Raw genomic sequence first — 13,966 nt, forward strand, 5'->3', positions numbered from 1 at the left:
AACGGCGCTCTAACCCATGATCCGTCTACCACTGAGGATATTTTACGTCAGCACTGTAGTCGCTGTAAGCCGGGTGCTGAATTCGTATCGAACCCGGTTCACCTCATTGGAAGGCGAACGCTGTATCCCCTGAGCCACTACTGCTCATCTTTTAATACAGAGAAAAAAGAAGAATGCCATAATCGAATTCTAAAAATAGTTCAGGAAACCAGCCAAAGAACTTCTTATTTCTATAACGGAAGGATTTTCCAAAATTAACAAAATAAATTCTGGTGGCATTCGATTAAAGAAAATTATCATATCCGTCTCTTTTACATCCTTTTCTTTCTTTCTTTTTCTTATATCTTCCGTCTTCTTATAAACGAGAGAAGTATTTGTCCTTCAGTTTTGGTCTTATTAATTTCGATAAAAAGTATATGTGTTGAGCACAGTTAAAAATAAAGCCATTAAACAAGACAAGACAATAGACTAAGATCAGACGATTCTGAAATAATATTTAATGATAAAAAAAATTAAAAAATGGAGTTCTTTAAAAAAAAAAAAAAAAAAAAATCCTGATAAGTAGCAGCTCGCAAAAATGTATCCTAACCAATTTTTGGCAACACAGAACTACAACTGACATTTTCAAGAAACAAAATTGCTTTGTATTGGTATTGTTTCGTACTTTTAGTCCAAAAAAAATAAATAAATAAAATAAAGAAAGTTATTTCAATATTGTTAAAAGAAAACGCGGTTAGCTTTTTATAAGCTTTCATTTTTAAGGGGAATGTTTGAAAACCGGATAAGAGATTAAGCTTCTATAAGATTAAGCTATGAGTTATTAAATTGCTGTGGTTAATGCAAAGATGATAAAAAAAATATTTGTTTTCTTAATTTTTTAAGGAGCGTTAGAATCCAGCTTGTAATTATTGAATTTGGAGTTAAAGTTTATTTTTTATAACTATTTTTCAGTCTTTATCTATAACTATTTCTACGCAAAGTTTCCAAAATTTAGCAAAATAATTTCTTGTAGCATTCCATAAAAGAAAATAATCATATCCGTCGGTTTTACATCCTTTTTTTAATTTAATTTTTTTTTTAATCTTCGTTCTAAAAGTAAGATTTATTTGTTCTTCTGTTTAAATTACATTTACTTAAATAAAAACTTCATGTTCTCATAATTAACCAAGTGATAAAATTTTATTTTGAGCACAGCTCAAAATAAAGCCTTAAAGTAAGAATAATAATACATGAAGCAAATTATAATGAGTAAAGAAAACGTTGCTTAAAATGCGGGATACTAAAAAAAAAAAAAAAAAAAAANTCCTTAAAAAAAAAAAAAAAAAAAAAAATTGCTTGAAATGTGAGTTTGAGAATATGTATATATATACTCAAATAGTGTATTAAAAAAAGTAAGTATAGCAAGATATGCGCGTTTGAAAAATTAACTTAGCTCACAAAATTGAGTTTAAGAAAATTGACAAAGCGTAAAATGGCACATTTGAAAAAATTGCTAAGTCTCAAAACGAGCTCTAATAGAACTGAACATAGTCCCGCAGTGTTTAGACACGGTTCCCAGTAGAACACCGAAGTCAAGCATCACTGGCTGCGGTCAGTGTGCGGGTGGGTGACCACTTCGATCAGCCTACAAGGGAACTGAGGATTTGCGGTATCGGTCCTCGTTAAACTGTTCTATCGTGAACAGTTACAGCAGTTTTCGGTACGATATCAGAGGGTGGAAAATGAAGCCTGAAATTGAGAATACCTTGCAAAATGCAGCAGAGTTGCATATGAGAGTGCGATAATCTCACAAATCCCAGCTCAGTCGACGCACATGCGGACTCGCAAGTGTTTCATTAGACATGTAAAATAATTGGCGCTTTCATACGCTATGGATCGACGGTAAGCCGAAATGGACTGCTGTTGAATGAATTGTGAAAACGTTCAATAGAACAATGTGAAAAGCACGCTTTTGCATAATACGGTGCGAAATCTCATTTTCGAAAAGGGAAAATTAATCACTTTTTAAAAACATCCCATGAAGAAAGCACCTTTAAGGGCTTTTAAAAAACGAAAATAAGCACATTTGTGCACTTTCTAAAGACGCTACGCACCATGGGTTAAATGTTAAGAAGCAATTGAAGCCTGCAGTGTCATCAGACACTGAGCTCCAGTAGATATTTGAGTGCTCTGATTAGTAAAATGATTCCCTAGCTAATAGTAAAAAGGACAAAACCTCCATGGAATGGACAATTAATTGCCTATCGCGATAAATTTTGTTCGCAGCTGTTAATTGTTAAGTAGCGATTGAAGCTTGCAGTATCATCGAACCATGAGCTCCAGTAGATGTCTGATTGCTCTGATTAGTTAAATTCAAGGCTTCTCTCTTTAGCCCAGAGTTAAACGACTCCTTAGCTAATAACTAAGGGATCGAATCTTCGATTGACAAGTAATTTCCTTTGGCGATAATGTAACACTAAATTTTAGTTATTTGACGGCGTTGGCTAATAAAAAAGTTGTCAAAATTTCGATTGCAATATTCTACCCTAACAGACACGAAAGTGATTAATAAAAATGTAATATTATGTTCCAGCGTAATAATTAATTCTCTACCTTACACCGATTATATGAAATCGATTGCTACATTAAAGTAAAAAATGGATGGGGAAGCACACGAGAAAATAAGATTATTGGCACAAATAAAAAGGCAGTTGGAGTTTTTACCGCAAACAAGGAAACAGTAATGTTAATTAGGATAAGTTTGGAATGTCTATAAACAGGGAAATTATAGGGCGGCGGTATCAATTTTCAAGGCAACTCTTTCTCCGCATCGTTTAGCGTTTGTAAGCTTGGCGAGAAAAAGAGTTAAAAATGTTTGGTATGCCAGACTATTATTTAATTAGGTTGTTAAGTTTTGGCGACGTATTAAAAATGCTTAGCATTTTTAGTTGCTCTTGAGAAAATAATATTTGAAAATCGTGATAATATATGGATTATTTATTTTTTTTTAATCTTTATTACTTGGGAAATTTGAAGATGTAATTACTAAAATGAAAACAACTACTACAATATTTAATAATAATTAATTAACTAAATAAAAAATATTTAATAAATTTTAAAATAAATATTTAATAAATTTCGAAATTTTATAAATTTAGTTTTTTAAGGAATTTTTTTCCGGATAAGTTGTTATTCCAAAGAAATGTTTAACTAAGGAAAAAAATACAGATTTAAAAGCCGCTTTTTAGTTACATAAAACTACAATTTACATTTTCACGAAAAAAATAGGGCAATTCAGCTCATTGTTCTCAAAAATAATAAAGAAAATGATTTCAATATTGTAAAAAGAAGTCGAAGTTTGCTTTTTATAAACTTTCATTTTAAAGTGCAATGTTTGAAACCCAGAAATTACGCAATTAACTATATTTAAATACTAAGTATATACCACTATCGTGATATGGCGTATAACGCCATATCACGATGCAATCTTACATTAATAGAAAATTGCTTAAAAATAGTTAAAAACTCATTCATTAGTTGCTAAATACGTACTCATTCGTACGTATCATTAGTTACTAACTACACAATTATAAACAATTTTATACAATGTTTAAAATGAACTTGTTAATTATGGAGGCTTGAATGCCTTCACCTTTTTCCTGTTTCAAAAATAGGCTAATTACTACAGGTGGATAAAGAAATTACATTGGAATAAAATTAGGAATGAAAAAGGATATTTTCAATCATTCTTTTTTTTTCTTTCTTTTTTTCTTTTTTCTTTTTTTACATCCATGCAGTATTATAGATTACAATATATTAATATTTTATAAAATTTCCTGTAAGGGAAAGTGAGTTTCAGCGATTATAGTTATAGTACATTTACCTTAATCTTTTGATGCCCTACTACTAACAATTAACTTGTTAATAATTATTAGCGTGACCTTCGATTTTGTGCTTAATCCTTTAATCATAACCTATTACAATGTTGTAAACATAAACAATAAAAAAAGTAATGGTAAATACAGGGTGTTCCATAAAGATCGCCCTTAATATATATTTTTAGGAGTTTTTATCAAAAATGAAGACAAAAAAGTATGCACATCAAGAGTCGCAAGTTCATATTTAAGTGAGGAAAGATGAAGAAATGAAGGCGAATGTAATGAACATGAACAGTCCTAATTGGAGGTTGAAATTTGAAGTTGTTTATTACATTGGCCTCTCTGTACTGTGATTTGTCAGATTAAGGCAACGTTTTTATTTTTCCCGAGTTAAATATTTATTTGCGAACCCGAATATGCATACTTTTTTTGTTTTCTTTTATGATAAGGATTCTAATAATACGTAACTGAGAGTGTTCTTTACAGAACACCCTGTATAATTCTAAACCAAGTAAATATTTCTTTTCGTCACTTATTTCTTTAGCTTTGAAAAGGCAATAAGGGATTTAAATATAAACATGATTATTATCAGTATATTATTGCAGATTGAACACTCCTGTTTCAGCAAAAAGTATGCAAATAATGAAACTCTTGTGTTACCATATTTAACTTATTGAAAAAAAGAAGCCGTCCTGTCGAAAGGGTGCTAGCCACAGGAGGATTGAAATTAAGATCATTGCACATTTGAGAGCTAATAAAAACACGTTTCACTTATTTATTTTGAAAGTCACTGTTGCGTGTTTTCATAGCAATATATATGTAACTTAGATTTGTATTAGAATATGTTGTTGCTGTTTCTAATGCTATATGCCAATATCAGCAAGCCTGATTGGTGAAAACAACTGAATATGCATTTCTTGTTTTTCAGTAGCGCTATCTATGGCCAAGAATACGACTTCAGCCACACACACGTCACAGCCCGTTTATAGGGAGCACTCATAAATACATTCAATCATTTATTCATCCACAGATCGTAATTTTGACATGAACCAGAAAACGATCAATCTCCAATCCAGTACTCCTAGAGGTATAATGTGTCGTGGGAACATTTGTAACCCGACGGATTTAACGTTCTTCAGTCATCATTTACTACACGAGCATCTTCGGCCGGTGGTGATCGAATTCGTGACTTCTTGGACATGGGCACAACGCCCTACCAACCAGGCTGTCTCGGCCCAGTTATTAGTATACTAGGGTTGATCAAAACAATATAGATACCTATATATTAACTCAATGCAAACAATTTTCTTTTAAGGTAGAGAATGTTTTGGAAGATTTCACGTGTCAAACTGTGGAATAATTTAAAAGATAATGCTTCAAGTTTTTAGAAATAATGCAATTTTTACTCATGCGGGTTCGAATCGAAGCGATGTCTGGCCCCGGAATATGAACTTCGCAACCCGGCTAGCACCCACTTCAGAGATAACGTAAAATATCCTCAATGGTACACGGATTTGAGTCCCCTTGCCGTCAGGCTAACCATGGGAGGTTTTTGTGGTTTTCCTCTCCATGTAACGCAAATGCGGATTAGTGCCAACAAAATGTCCTCCATTAAGGCGAATTTCTCCCAATACTTGATCCAGGAATTCTCTTGTGTTCTGGATTGGGTTCAAAATCACAAGGCTACGGAGTTGAACATAGACAGTCACAAACTCAAAATTGGGTTCACTGTTCAATGATGGTTATAAAAAGCGAGGAGAGAAAGTTAATAATTTCTTTCTGGTCTTAATACTAGCAATTTTGAAATTATTCTGTAGGATTATAATATTTTTCTAAGAATACTTTTTGTAGAAAAGGGAAAAGTATACTTTTAACTTTCTACGTTCATTTTGGTCCATGCAAATTTTGCACAGATAAAAGGACACCATTTCTAAAAGCTTCAAGCATGATCTTTCCAATTTGGATATCAGTTTTGCCATGCAAAACCTCCCAAGCGATTTGCTGTTAAAAGAAAATATGAATCGAACAAAGAGTTAGTATAGAAGTGTTTTCGTCATTTTGATCAACCCCTTTATTTAGATGATCTTATGTGTATATTTTTCCAATATAAATGCAGGTAGAAGGTCATTACAGTCCTTTAAATGCTTAAATTTGTGTCGTTAATGTGGGATGAAGTTAGAAAAGTTTCTACTAGCAAAAGAATCCTGATAAACAATATTCCCGTTTTCATCTTTTTCTGTAAAACGAATATCCTAAAATAGGGGATAAGGAACAAAGATTAAGCATTAATAAGCTGAAATAGATATAAACCTGATAAGTCAGGGGTGTCAAACTGGCGGCCCGAGATGAACATTTCTGCGGCCCAGTCAATAGATCCGACGCAAAGTAAAAATAAAATAGAAATGTGAATTAGAAAGCATATAAAATCATAATATACTTTAATTATAAACTATACGGATCACTTTAAATTGTACACGCGAAAATGTAAGATTCTAAATGGCTTGCGGTACCTGCCATTCCAGGGATACTGCATCGCATCAAAAATACGCAGAAAAAATTTCAAATCTTAGAACAGAATTTGAAACAAGATTTAAAGATTTTAATTCTTTGGAAGACAAATTTTGTTTGTTTTCTTCGATTTTCTCAATAAATATAAACTCAGTACCCAGTAATATGCAAATGGAAGTGATTGAGATTCAGTGCGACTCAAATTTGAACGCAAAATTCACTGAAGTTGGTGTGCCTGAATTTAACAAATATTTACCGGCAAGGTTTGAAAATACTCGAAAATTGGCATAAGAAATTATTTCCATGTTTGGAAGTACTTATCAGTGCGAGCAATTATTTTCTGTTATGAATGGAAATAAATCTCCTGTCCGAAACCGTATTAATAACGCTCACGTTGGGTCAATTTTGAAAGTAGTCTCGGCCAATAAAATTTCTCCCGAAATAGGAAAGATAGTAGCAGAGAAGAGATGTCAAGTATCAAACAATAATTTAACTTTATGTATGTTTATTACAACGTACTATTCGAAATAAAAATATCTGTTTCTATGAACATTGATTTTTCTTTTTTTTGCGGCCCATCTAAAGTTAAGCATTGTTTATTTGGCCCAAGTTAGCTTTTGAGTTTGACACCCCTGTGATAAGTAATTTATGAATTTCGAATAATTTTGTTTCAACAGTGAAAGTAGGAAATTTATCTTTAAACCAAAGTTGTTTATAGTTTAATTGTCAATATCTTGCAGTTTTCATGATTATGTTAGATGTGTTTCAGTCTTTTAGAAACTAATGGGAAAAAAATGGAAAGAAATTTTTACGAATTTCACATAGCTACTAGACATTTTATAATTTATAGCATTTGTAAACATTTTATATCCATTTTGACGATGTAAATTTATTACATTAATTTTCAAATCCAAACATATTCATTTGCAAATATTTTTGGGTATTTACGAATACGTTAAAGCATAAATTAATAAATAGTATAGTTGTATTGATTATAAGGCTAGATTTTAAACTTGTAGCAAGTTCGTTTTCGCTCATAATATTGTATAATTATTTCATTCTTATAAAATATTGCAAGCGTTATTATACGAAATCAAGTTATAAATAGTACTATTTTTCTATTAATGATAAAATGTAGAAGTATATTATGGGGAACTTAATAAAAATGACATGCCCTACATTGATTAATTACGAAAATCATTATTAGTCATTTATGCACTTAAAAGACATCATTATATGTTTAATATGACATTAAAATATTAGTAATTGAACAGCAATACGTTAAAGAAAGCGACAGTGCGTTCTCATTAGATTTGGAAGTTATTTTATATCATTACGTCCCATAATAGCCTATTTAAAATTCATCTCACAGTGAGACTTGTAGGTAAAAATGACTTAACAACTACAGCATCATTGGCGATAAGACTTGGCGAAGATATTTTTCTCATCTTCAAAATTCTCGGCAACCCTTACTCGAAGGTCCGTTGCCACCTGACAAGAGAATAAGCAGTGTAGTTACTTCCAAGTTTTCCCAGGATTCCGTACCTGTGTTTCGAAACTTCTCGGACTTGTTTTTGTGTGTACGCTTTTCTTTTTTGTAGACGTTTTTCGCGAAATGTTATTTAAAAATTTGCTATTTTTTGTACGGACTACCATTTTGGATATTCGCGGTCGCTGAAATATTGTGCTTGCGTTCGGTTCCTTGTGTTCGTGAAGTTCCAAATCGTTTGGAGTTTGTTTTCACCACGTGACAATATCACTCGTCTGGGAAAATAAATAATTTGTGTTATCTCTTGGAGCCCAGGAATCACAGACAACCAGTGATTTGCGGCTGCGTGGAAGTATAGGGGAAAAGTTTTCTTGGCTTGGAGCGAGAATTAAAATGGTTTTTCGGTGAGTTATTTCTTCTATTTAAATTATTGCAAATTATATGGATTTAAGAAATACAATTTATGGAACTATATGACCAGCGTCAGGTTATGGCGCTCGCATAATAATAAAATAAACTCGCATAATTTGTTTAAATAGCATGAATTTTAATATTTCTTCTATTTGAATATTTTTTCTATTTTAAATTCTATTTATAATCGGAAGTAATGTTGAATATAATGGGGATATATGTTGTTTTTCTTAGGCAATCTGAAGAAAAATTTCTTAATTTCAAAAATGGTTTTATAGAACGTTTATCCTGCCACCTTACATGCTAACTTGAAGTAGTTTTTCCTCTGCCGTAAAAAATTATCGATATAAATTATTTTGCACTTTAAAAATTGAAATGTTTGTGCAATTAAACAGTACAGTTAATAATAATAATACAATAGTACAGTACAATATCGTACAGTTAATAATACAATAAAATTGGCTGACTTATGGTTCGAAATGTATCGTCTAGAAAATTTCTTATTAAAGAAATTGACGAATTTCCTCCCCCACCCCCTATCTTTGTCTAAGCTGTAATCTATATATTAGTGGAAAATATTGATTTATTTGTTGAAAATTTTGATGGTGAATTTTAATAGTTAAGAAATATTTTCTATCAATAGTTGATTAAAATAGTTTCTCTATCTCAACTTCATTAAACTAGTTTTTTATATATTTGAATCAATAAATCAATACAACACAAATATCAATTGATGGAAAGAATAATTTAGGATATTTTGTGTATCATGTTAAATTTTTACTGAAGTGTCTCTTTAACGGTTAAAGTAAAAATTATAGCGCTCGACACTGTTAACAATAATGACAAATAATTAATTAATGACATATGCAAATAAGAAAACGTAAAATTGAAACATAATTTGAACTTAATTTACAGTTGTAGTGTTGGAAATCTATTATATTAATATCACTTAGTCCCCCTCCCTATCTTCACAGCATCTATGGTAAGAAAACAACAATTAAATGTCGAATCTTGACTTCCGGTGAGATGAAAAAGATTAATTTATAATGTTTAATGTACATCTTCCTCTTTAAATGCACTACAGCTTACAACAGGCGAAGGTTGTTTAAGTAAGCTTCCTTCAAGGCTTTTTTTATTATCTGGTCATAGCTACATAATGTGTTAGATAAGATAGAAATATTTTAATTGAAACTTAGTTTAGTTATTATCTCTGCAACTAAAATACCTTCTGTTATAAGTATTTATATAAAAAGATGTGTTTACATGTACAAAGTAACTATTTCTCTATCAGAATTGTCAAATTCCTTAACTTTCTAAGGGCGATTTTCCTTAAAAGTTAAAGGGGTAGATGTAGCAGAATTATCCCTAGGAGTAAAAAAGGGCAGGATGCTTTCTCACAGAAAAGGGAACTTAAAGTTTTGAAAGGGCACTCACTTAACACCTTAAGAAAATTTCAAATCGTGTAATATTATGTTATAACTGAATTTCATCCTCAACAATTTTTAAATTACCCTCTTATAGAATTTTATGAATATACTATTTCAAAATGCAGTTCTCACACATTATCAAAACAAGAGCAAATGAATAATTTTTTAAAAATAATTAAGGGCATGCTAAAAGACTAACTCAGAGCATAAATTTTTTTTTAAAAATGTAAACTAATAAAATGTTTTGTTTTAACTAATATAATGTTTAATTGATAAACACCTAAATCATTTTTTTTCGATAAATTAAATTGAAAATTATAAAAAAATGAATGTTTAAAGGTGCATGTAAAAATGAATATACTCACTGACATATAATGTTTAATGAATATACCCCCTGAAAAAAAAAAGGGAAAAATAAAAAGAATAAATAAATCAGTTGAGAATAACCCTAACAAAGTAAGTATTCGTAATAGTAATCAAAATTTAACCTATAAGCAAAGGTAATTTTATCAGTGTGTTATTATTTAAACAGTGAGTTATTTATTTATTTTTTAAATGAAATATACCTTGGGCGAGTTGAACATACTCAATTAAAAAGGCAGTGCTTATAAGGGATGGCAGCTTATTTTTACAATAGGGGCAAAGAGGACACATTTATAGGATCAAAGGGCAGATAGTGTATGTATCATGAGGACACATTTATAGGATCAAAAGGCAGATAGTGTATGTATCATGACCACTAAGATTTGTTAAAAATTTAAAATTAAATAATATTGTTTTAAGATATTTGCCTTTTTTTTTATTATGGTGAAATGATTGTTTATTCTCTGTCATTCAAATATTTTTTATCTTGGGGGCTGATTAAAATATCAAGATGGTAACTATGCTCTTACTTTTTTTTTATCACTTTAAAGAGCAGTAATATTTTGCAAAACCTTTTAGCCTTATTAAAGATTATTTTTATAAATTGTATAGTATAACGGTTTAGACTAATATAATGCTATTTTATTTATAAAAATTTCTAGTAGTTTTGTGCTAATTGTCACATATAAATTGGGATGCTATTACATAAGTCAGGTCTAGTATCATATTAAAAAGTGATTGTTAATTTTAAAAAAATCACCCATATTTGAAGCATTCATAATAAATCATCTTCATATACCAAAAAGTTGAACTAATCTAGTTTGAAACTTTAATCTTTAATATGTTAATTTTTTAAAACGCCGTTCTAGATTAAATCGTATCGTATATTCGACAAAGGAAAATATCTGTTGCAAGAGTGCCAAGTTTTAAATACCATATATTAATCTAGGGAAGAAAAAAAAAAAACACTTCTCGTAAAATATATATTTTTAGTTTGAGATAGTTATTTGAATTGAATAATTTAAATATTTAATTTGTGTATAAACCATTTAATAGATCCGAAATAAAATCACTAAAATTGAACACTTAGCCTATGTGATTTTCAATTCAGCCAACAATTATTAACATAATTTTTAAGAGTTTTCTTTAATTTACAACTAGTTGCTCATTATTAACAATGTCGCCGTCCGTGATTTACAGTTTTACACCTATCTTCCAGTTTGCAAGTGTAGATCTCCAATTAAGAAGCATTTCTTTAACAAATTAAGTAAAAATTTTAGGTAATGTAAATAAATGGGATTAATTTAAATTGTAGAGAAGTCTACTATTTCAACACTTCTCTTTTAGCTAAATTTAAACCAGAGAAATTTAGCTTAAATTTGATAAAGGAATGTTAGCGATGGTAAAGTAAATTTTCTTATGTTTCTGTATTTTTCTTTTCCCCTAACAGGTTAGTTTTTTTTTTTTTTCTGTGTACCTTCATTTTTGACATGGCTTAATCCTATAAAGCGACCGCAAGACTAATTTTTTCTTTTTTTTCTTCTTTCACTCTAAGTAGACCCCCTTTGTACTGCGATTCCTGGTATCGCAGGTAATAAATCAACTTACGTAGGGTAGTTAAGAAAAGGAGGGAGGGGTAGTAACTAACCTGTTCTATTTCTGGTATTGATTGCAGCCATAGTTTGTATGGTTCCCATGTTCCCAAGCATCCTTAGTTTTTAAAACAAAATCTTTGTATTTTTTTGAAACTGAAAGTAGATTTATGATGCTGAAATTTTTTTTCAGTCTGTGGGAGGAGAAATATAAAATTGTGTGTTGATCAAATAATTTTCATATCATAATTTTCGATCAATAGTCAAGTTATCAATTTTTTTTCCTTTAGATTTCTTATTTGTTTTTATTGTAGTCTCTTAATTTTTCTCTCTATTCACCGAGAAACAAAAACTAATTTTTTATTATTCATATTTCTTTTTCCTTCGCTTCTGTACATTTTACAATGTATAGGAACTCACATATTTTAAAACTATTAACTGATAGAAACTCATCGAAATGCTTTAAAATATTTTATTTTAAAATAGCAATAGACTCATTTTCTTAATTTAGGGAATTAAGCAATATTTAATTTAGCAATATCGGACTTTAGTTTGTTAGTATTACGAGTGAAGTGAACTTAAAATAAATAAATACAAATTTAGAAAAAAAACTTAAGATTATTAAGTGACAATTAGTAAACATATTCATTAAAGTGTTTCAACTACGTTTTCCCCCACTAAATAAAAGAACCGCAATGGCCCAGAAGGCTCCATTTAAAAAGTAAGTATTAAGAAGTAATGCAATATATAGAAGGGGGATTATGTATGATGTTTGAGAAGTAAGCTAATTTAAAAAAAATAATTTTTTTTTTGCTAAAGTCACCCCGATCTAATGTAATATGTTGCAAAGCATCACAGTAATTGGAAAAGTCTCTTAAAGTTTTTTCGTCAGATTCTTTGAGGCTTATTACAATCAATGTATATGTTTTCAGGCTAATTAGAAAACGGGAAGAGTTACTAAGACTGAATTTGGTCAAGCTGCTTATTCGATATAACTTGAAGGATATTTACAATAAGTCTTTATTCTTCTGAGCTTATTGAAAATTGCCTGATATAAACCAGGTTATTTGAGTTGTAAATGATGCTTTCTTTAATTAGCCTAAAGATATGTGAGATGCAAGAAACCTATTAAGTATCAGGCTGATTTTTACTGCAAAATTTTTCCAATTAGCTTGGTGCATTGCCAACCGGCTGTTTGCTAAGAGTCTAATTATTAAATTAATTTATGACATGAATAAAATTTATGGCATGAATATGGTATGTCTATACATTAGTAGCTATATAATCTTTTATAATTTATTTAATATAACTTGATCAATTGTAAAAAAAATGAAAGGTTTTTATAAAAAATTGTTCGTTAAAAGCATTTTATTTCCAGATTTCATTTTTTGTCCTGCTTAATTTTAAAAATAATTTGATTTTTCTTTCTTGCAATTCAGGATTGTAAGCAAACAATTTGTGCCTCGTATTATATTTATGCAATACATAATCAACAAATATTTGATTGAAATTGTTTGGATAATATGTCTGTGGTGGGAAGTTTATTTCTTATTTAATTTAAATTTCCTTAGCCAACTGTTTAAGAATGTTTAAAAATTGGTTAGATTGACGTGAGTTAAGATTTCGTAATTAAAAAAGTAGTTTCCAACAGGTATTACTAGAATGTAATTTATCAATATACCAAAGACTCAATATTTTTGTTTTGTCTAGTCAAGTAGTTGAACAGGGTTGGAAATATTCGAAAATATTTCAAGGTCTTAATTCTCGTTTTCATAGCTTTATATAAGGAACTATTAAAGATTTTTAGTAGTTTCTCAGAAATTTGGACGTATTTTGTTTTATGCATTCCTTTATCGTTTATTTTATTTTTGGTATTTTGAATATGAGTAGTATTTAAATAAAATATTTAACTAATATTTATGAGCGTTAAAAAGTGTGCTTTTATTAGTTTCTCTTTTAATGCATGTTGCACAAAATGTCCGAAAAATGTTAAGCTTGTTTAATTTGCACAGCTTATTATTTTTCGTTTAAATGTGAACTTATGCTTTTTTTTCTTTTTCGGCTGCATTGGTTTAATGTTAAAGAAAAATGAAAAGACTGCACCTGTTTCGTTATGATTTTTACAGATATTCAAAAGGCTGCAATCTTATGATTTTTTCCCCTTTATAAATTAGATTTTGACAAACTGTAATGGTTAGTCGGCTCAAAGAAATCGAAGTAGATATTCAATAATTTCAATCTTTTTATCCAAATTTATAGATTAGTTTGAAAAACGAGTATAAAATTCTTTCGTTATTTATGTAGGTTTTTTATTTTGGG

General features: G+C 29.8%; 1 protein-coding gene across 2 annotated transcripts in view; it reads left to right on the forward strand.

The window, feature by feature from the left end:
* LOC107438758 (epidermal growth factor receptor) overlaps positions 1-13,966 on the forward strand; it is a 94,648-nt gene that overhangs the window by 5,343 nt on the left and 75,339 nt on the right. Inside the window, exon 1 of one of the 2 annotated variants that reach the window (XM_043046339.2) lies at positions 7,837-8,258. The exons of the other annotated variant lie outside the window; for it this stretch is intronic. The gene's annotated coding sequence lies outside the window, so the exon portion shown is untranslated. Of the gene's footprint in view, positions 1-7,836; positions 8,259-13,966 lie in introns of those variants that run through there. 2 annotated transcript variants of the gene reach the window in all.

Source organism: Parasteatoda tepidariorum, chromosome 9 (genome assembly GCF_043381705.1).
Source record: "Parasteatoda tepidariorum isolate YZ-2023 chromosome 9, CAS_Ptep_4.0, whole genome shotgun sequence".
Taxonomy (NCBI): domain Eukaryota; kingdom Metazoa; phylum Arthropoda; class Arachnida; order Araneae; family Theridiidae; genus Parasteatoda; species Parasteatoda tepidariorum.